Here is a 7,134-nt window from a genome sequence, read left to right on the forward strand (position 1 = left end):
ACCTCGGTTTTACATCTCATCCAAAAGACAGCGCCCTTTTACAACACAGCATCTCCGTCACTATACTGGGGCATTGGGACCCGCACAGACCTCAGGGTGAGCGCCCCCCCGCCGGCACCATTAACACCGCTTCCAGCTGGAAGCTTTGTTTTTCCCTGTAGCTCATCCTCATCCAGGTACTGACCTGGCTCACACCTGCTTAGCTTCAGTGGGTTTTCAGTTGCGAGTTGCAAGGGGATGCAAGTGATAGAGCCGCTCGCTGCAAAAGCCACTACATTGGCCGGGAATCGAACCCGAGCCTCCCGCGTGGCAGGCGAGAATTCTACCACTGAACCACCAATGCTCAGTGCCTGGGCCTTCAAAAAAGACGCTTTTTTGGTGCTCTGTGCAAAACGCGTCGACATCTGCTTCCAGCTGCAAAATGCCATTTGCGGACGCTGAAGAACTTATTTCCAAGGCAGCGGGTACAAGCGATTGGCCGTTTTAAAACCACCAGGAACAGCAAAGAGGCGCGCTTCTTTGCTTGTGCCGAAACACACCGACTGAAGGCGGACAACGTAGTCGGCAAGATTGGAACCTGTGCGGGGAGACCCCAATGGCTTTCTAGTCCATCGCCTTAACCACTCAGCCACGACTACAGCACGCCCCACCGCCGCTGCGTTCTTGCTACAATCTTACCTGGATCGCGAGGCGCCGGCGGAAGCCTATTTCAAAGTCGTTCTCCGTTTCAAAAAAACATTTCCAAAATACAAGCCTTGCAGACAGACACGCCTCAGAGGACTTAAGGGTGGCTTCATGTCGGAATGATAAAGTCTCCCCGTCCGGACATGAAAATGCCACTTTGTTACACACAAAAAAAGAATCAACAACAGAGAAATGCCCACAAGCATTTGAAAAGCCGCACCACGTCGCACTTGAAATAGCTCTTACATTAGTGGTAGACACAGGAATCGCCTTTTTATTTACGCTCTTACCAACGCGATGGAAAGCAAAACAAAGCAAAGCAGAGCAAAACAAAACGAACAAACGAAAACCCTCACGTCCTGCACTTGCATATAACGCCGTTACGTGCCCAAGCGGTATTGTACGTCATCCTAGCACTGCACCCCGGGTCGTACGGTATATGGGAACGAGCACACGCCACGAATCGTCTCGAATCTCTCCCTACAGCTGTAAGGCGCCTTGAAGCGTGCACCCCCAACATTCTTCTTTGCGCATCTGTGAAAGGTAAACTCTTGAGCAAACTCTGAACCAGCTCTATGGAAACTAATCCGATTAGACGTTACTTTGACTCATCTTCTTACGCTCAGTGCCGGATTGCTCAAACTCCAGCTAGGGTTAGGGTTAGCATTCCCACGCTACTTAGACACTTTGTTTACGCTCAGTGCTGGATTTTGGGAACTTCAGGACGAGTGGGAATTTTCTCCTATCTGTCCATTCTGTTTTGTTTTGGAGACTCTTGGCTGCCTATGTTGTTCAGTGCAGCGTGAAGGAAACATTTTCCAAAACTGTGTCAGCTCAAAAGTTGTAAGAAAACCTCTCCAGGTGCTTTAACTCTCTTCATTTTTGTCATTTAATGTGACACTCGATGTATAACTGGAGCCTCACATATGCAAATGGTGAGGCTCCAGTTCGACACACAGTTCCACACCACTTTACAGTATATGACAAAAGCATGGCAGACTGTGCCGGACCAGCTGGTAACTTCCGCTTATTTTGACCATATTAAACATTGGAAATCTTCCCACTTGCATTTGTGACACTTGATTTTGGCTCCACCTAAGACACTCTTAAATCTTCAAACACTTTTCTCTTCTCCCGCAACACACTTGTCTGTCGGCACTATGTGGCAGCGTTGCATGACAACCCATCTCACCACGGAAAGGAACCTAACAGCTTTGGTAAGAGAGTAGAATTACCTGAAGAACTGCATTCCATGGAAGCAGGACCAAGCGATGTAGCATTTTTATAGTACCAGGAAAGGAGAAGCGGCACTTCGCCTTTGCCACACAGGCACAAGGTGACATGCGGCAGACGCCGTAGTCGGCAGGATTCGAACTTGAGCGGGGAGTCCCCAATGGATTTCAAATCCATCGCCTTAACTACTCGGCCACGACTACAGCGAGCTCGCCTCCGCCGCATTCCTCCTATAATCTAACACGGAGTGCGAGGTGGCTGCGGAAACTTTATTAAAGTCGCTCTCCGTTAAAAAAAAAAACCTTTCACAAGATACATGCCGGCAGACAGACACGCCTCAGAGGGTTTAAGGCTGGCTTCACGTTCAAATGATAAAGTCTCCCCGTCCGGATGTCAAAATGCAACTTTGGCAGACAGAAAAAACATCAACAAACCACAAATGTGGACAAGGATTTTACAAGCTGCACCACACTGCACTTTCAAAAGCATTTACATTCGTGTTAGACGCAGGAATTGTCTTTGTTTTGCGCGCTTACGAACGCCATAGAAAACGAAACAAAACAAAAGCCCTCAGCTCCTGTACTTGATTATAATGCCGTTACGTGTCGAAGCAGGAATTTACGTCATCTTACCACTGCAACATGGGGAATAGAGGGAAATGAACACACGCTACGAATCGTCTCAATCACTCCCTAGAGTCGTAAGGCGCATTGAAGGGTGCACCCCCATCATTAATCGTTGCGCCTCTGTGAAAGGAAAGCTGTTGAGCAGTCTTTGAAACAGCTCGGATGAAACACTTGATTGCTTCCATGTGCATCTGGAGCCCACTTCTTATTTTCACTTCACGCCGCCCAAAGCATTTCTAAAACAGGAGATTCGCGTTTGGGAATGCGCCCTGCCCTACAAATAAAACAGGTCTACGGGTCTGAAACCTGCTCCACGGAAAACAGTTCTGTTGCGCTTTTGATCAAAGGGAGATTCTCTGTTCTTACTTTTTGATTACATAACACCCAAAGGGGCTTCTTTGGAGCTGGATTCCAACCAGCATCCTAAAGTTTCTTGGCGGAATCCTTTACAGTCCTCTGTTCGGTCGACAAGGAACAGAAGGGGGCAGCTTTCCTCACACATACAGTGCAATGTACTGTAGTGTTCCCCTTCATTGAATTCGCAGTTCTGCATCAGACCTCTAACTCGTTTCCTTAGCTTGGATTTAAGCCACGAAGCAGGCTTCTACTGTATAAACGTCTAGAGGAATCACAAACTATTTGAGAGGCCATCATCCCAGGGGGAACTGACAAAGTCTATCCCTAAACACCTAGCGCAGTCTCTCGAGAGACTGTCAAAAATCGCTTTCTCCGTTTGTGCTGCAAGTAAGTGAAAACGCGGTCTCAACCCAGAGCCACTTGGCAGCAGCGGCACGTAAATACTGTTACTACCACTGCTCGATACCAATGTTAGCCTACTATACCATGTTCAGCCACCGCTAGAAAATGTAAGGCTCTAGTACTGGAGCAAACAAAAGGAGAGCCAACGTCAAACGTAGAGAGCAACGAGGATGGGATTCAAACCCATGCGTGCAGAGCACAATGGATTAGCAGTCCATCGCCTTAACCACTCAGCCACCTCGTCGATGAAACTGGGCTGTCCAGACATGGGTTGGCGCGCTCCAGATGATCTTTTTCTTTTTTTTCCCTCGTACTCAAGGGTACTTTTCCTGTTCCACATGCGATTTCAACATTTTCCTTGGGAGATGTCAAGCCAGCAAGCCACTGCTGTGGTTCAGTGGCCATTGTGGAGTTCAGTGGCCCTGTTGTACACAGAAAGCACATTGAGCTCCTTGGACATGAAAAGTTCCAGATAAAAGCCATTTGTCATCCTTTCTCTTGGTGTCGATGTTGCTATTGTATGTAAAGGTGGCAACTTGCTCAGCGAGCAGGCGGAGCACACACCGAATGCAGATGTGTCTGAGTGGTGTGTCCAAGTGGTTGCAAAAGGACAACACTACTGGGGCACCGTTGCTTAGTTGGTTAAAGCGCTTGTCTCTTAAACAGGAGATCCTGAGTCCGAATCCCAGTGGTGCCTTCTTTGTTCTGTCTTCTCGAACAGAACTGGTCCTTACAGACAACTGCCTATGGCTAGACTTAATTAAATGCAAGTATTCATTTCCTGTCTTTAACGCGACTTGTTTTTCTTAAAATGGATGGAACTTGCAAAACATGAAATACAAACATTGCTAATCAGCGCTAGCGGCTGGCAAAAAAAAAGAAGTCAGCAATGTTTTTTTTCTTTAACCTTAACCCTGCTAATGGAGAAGAGTTAAACGACCGAGTCTATGCAGCTTAAACGGTGCTCATGTCGGGTTCTTAGCTGAAAGGGTGGTAAATCACGCTCACCCCAGTCCTTAATCTTTTAAAAGGATACAAAATTGAACCTAGTCGCCACATCACATACATCCTGTTCAACGATAAAAAGGTGACATCTATCCTCGATCCAGAGTAAATCCCACGTTGAGGGCGTATTTTTTTCCACTTTACCATGAGTCGGGCTCAGCTGCACAGAGGCGAGAGCAGAGCAATGAGGTCACGGGGACAGGGGAGTCACACGCTGGCGGTTTAAACACGCGGAAGAAAACTGAGGGATCCACAGTATGTGGACCCTCCGTGCGCCATCAGTCCGCACTCCGGACTCTGAATCCTGCCATCCAAGTTAAGATCTCGGCGGAACCTGAGGCGCAGTTCCTTCTTAAAACGCAATCTGGTGAGCATTTCTAGAATCGTACTTGTATAGATGCAGCCTTTAATGTGTTGCTAGGTTAAAATTGATGACTTCTTGAACTTCAGTAGGCAACTGCCCTCTTGATTTCGGATTTAATTTCTTTATTACAGGGGCGCTTTTATGAAGACAGAGTCATGTTCAGGTACTTTGCTTGATGGAGGAAGCATATTTCGGACTCTGTGATCTGCTCACCTGGAAAGGTCTGCTGTACTACTACAAGAGAGAAGTAGAGTCTGGAAGAATGGACAATTTTATGATGCTTTGGAAGATAATGTTTTTTTTTTCTTTGAAATCGAAATGAATCAGAATATCAGTGCAAAAGACAAACTCTTGGTTTGGTTTAAAGAGATATGGTTTTAAAACAGACAAAATGTAGAAAACAGGTGTTTCTCACTTTTGGAAAAGAATGGACCGGGGGTAATATTTTACTAGGTGCAGTGCTGATCTCACTGGGTTACAGTCCTGCAGTGTCACACCGGGGCCAGTGGTGCAATGGATAACGCGTCTGACTACGGATCAGGAGATTGCAGGTTTCGACTCCTGCCTGGCTCGGGTCATTTTTAAATGCATCGGGCTACTCCCTAAGTAGTCTGTGCTACTTACTGCATTGTAATCGTACCCAGTAAGAGATTTCCTTCATGTAAATGAACTGCACCTGACAGCTTTAGAAAAACACCTGGGCTCAGTACGGTGCTGAGAGCTCAGCGTTGCTGTTCTAATTAGCACGCACTGCATCGGCTATGAGCCCGAACTTTTCAATTATTCCGATCAGTAAGTCAACACGTAGTCCACATGAACTGTAGAAATATTCTCTTGTCTGTCTCTTGTTTGTATAGAACTGAATGTCCCTGACAATGTACTGTTAGTTTTAATTGAAGAACGGCATTTGTGTTCAAATATACCAGACAAGTTTATGTAACTGCTCATGCGACACTCAGTTGTAATTAGTCAAGAAATAAAGTCGAACAACAGCTGCGGGTTTGATTCTGAACGTATCAGATTGCAGCGCCTTTTACTTCCATTGACAAATGATAGAGATTCGAAGAGAGATCCTTCAGACCAGCAAGCAAACCCACGGCTATTTCGGTTTTCTATCTAGGCAACGTTGGTGTCTGCAATAGCATACATGAAAGCGTGATGCAATTTCTGTGTCTACATTTGTTGCACATCATGCACAGTAAGAGTGTTTCTAACACCAAATAAAAAGTCAACAATTAGCGATCACGCCTTCTCCTCAGTTAACCCACTGAAACCCTTGCTGTTAACAGTTCTTTACTGCGTGCTTTACCAGCACCTACATATCGTGTCGGTTCTTTCAGCTTTATTCATTAGGTTTTCAAAGGCATAAGTAGAGCACCAGAGGTGCGAACGCAAAGGCGACGTGGCGGCAGACGCCGGAGTCGGCAGGATTCGAACCTGCGCGGGGAAGCCCCAACGCATTTCGAGCCCATCGCCTTAACCACTCAAGCACGACAAATGCGAGCTCGCCGCCGCCGCCGCATTCCTCCTATAATCAAACACGGACTGCGATTTGGCTGCGGAAACCTTTTTAAAGTTGCTCTCCGTTAAAAAAAATACCTTTCACAAGATTCGTGCCGGCAGACAGACACGCCTCAGAGGGTTTAAGGCTGGCTTCACGTTCAAATGATAAAGTCCCCCAGTCCGGATGTCAAAATGTAACTTTGGCAGACAGAAAAAACATCAACAAACCAAAAATGTGGACAAGGATTTTACAAGCTGCACCACACTGCACTTTCAAAAGCATTTACATTCGTGTTAGACGCAGGAATTGCCTTTGATTTGCGCGCTTACGAACGCCATGGAAAACGAAACAAAACTAAAGCCCTCAGCTCCTGCACTTGATTATAATGCCGTTACGTGTCGAAGCAGGAATTTACGTCATCCTACCACTGCAACACGGGAAATAGGGGGAAATGAGCACAAGCTACGAATTGTCTCTAATCAGTCCCTACAGTTGTAAGACGCCTGGAAGCGTGCACCCCCATCATTAATCTTTGCGCATCTGTGCAAGGTAAACTCTGGAGCAGTCTCTGAAACGGCTCAAAGGAAACACGTGATTGATTCCATGTGCATCTGGGGTTCATTTCTTATTTACATTTAATTCAAGGGAAAGGCTTGGGTCAGTTTCAGACGGCCTCCAACAGCGAGATTCAAGCGCCCCACCTTCAGCCCAATCTGCGCCGCCAGAACGACAACGGCTCCTCTGGTCTTTGGGGTGCGGTTGTGACCCCGTAACCTAAAGTGTTGGTGGCAGACAAATGGAGACTAACAGGTGACATCCTAGGACATGACTACGTTGTGACACTCGGTGGGGATGGTGACCATTGTTTGGAAAAGAGTGCGAGGCCCCTTTAGAAAAACATTTTGTTAACAGGCATTCTGCCTCAGCCTAAACACCTATAGCTTGCAAAGCGCATGCTA

At 46.8% G+C, this 7,134-nt stretch overlaps 3 non-coding genes across 3 annotated transcripts; all 3 read right to left on the reverse strand.

Annotated features, from left to right (window-relative positions):
* Positions 1 to 272: 272 nt before the first annotated feature.
* Positions 273 to 343, reverse strand: trnag-gcc (transfer RNA glycine (anticodon GCC)). The gene has a single exon. It is a non-coding gene; the product is annotated as a tRNA-Gly (tRNA).
* A 1,695-nt stretch (positions 344 to 2,038) lies between these two features.
* trnas-uga (transfer RNA serine (anticodon UGA)) lies at positions 2,039 to 2,120 on the reverse strand. The gene has a single exon. It is a non-coding gene; the product is annotated as a tRNA-Ser (tRNA).
* A 1,344-nt stretch (positions 2,121 to 3,464) lies between these two features.
* On the reverse strand, positions 3,465 to 3,546 carry trnas-gcu (transfer RNA serine (anticodon GCU)). Its single transcript has one exon. It is a non-coding gene; the product is annotated as a tRNA-Ser (tRNA).
* Between the last annotated feature and the right edge of the window lie 3,588 nt (positions 3,547 to 7,134).

The sequence above is a fragment of the Lepisosteus platostomus genome, chromosome 22, assembly GCF_059453375.1.
Source record: "Lepisosteus platostomus isolate fLepPlt1 chromosome 22, fLepPlt1.hap1, whole genome shotgun sequence".
Taxonomy (NCBI): Eukaryota; Metazoa; Chordata; class Actinopteri; order Semionotiformes; family Lepisosteidae; genus Lepisosteus; species Lepisosteus platostomus.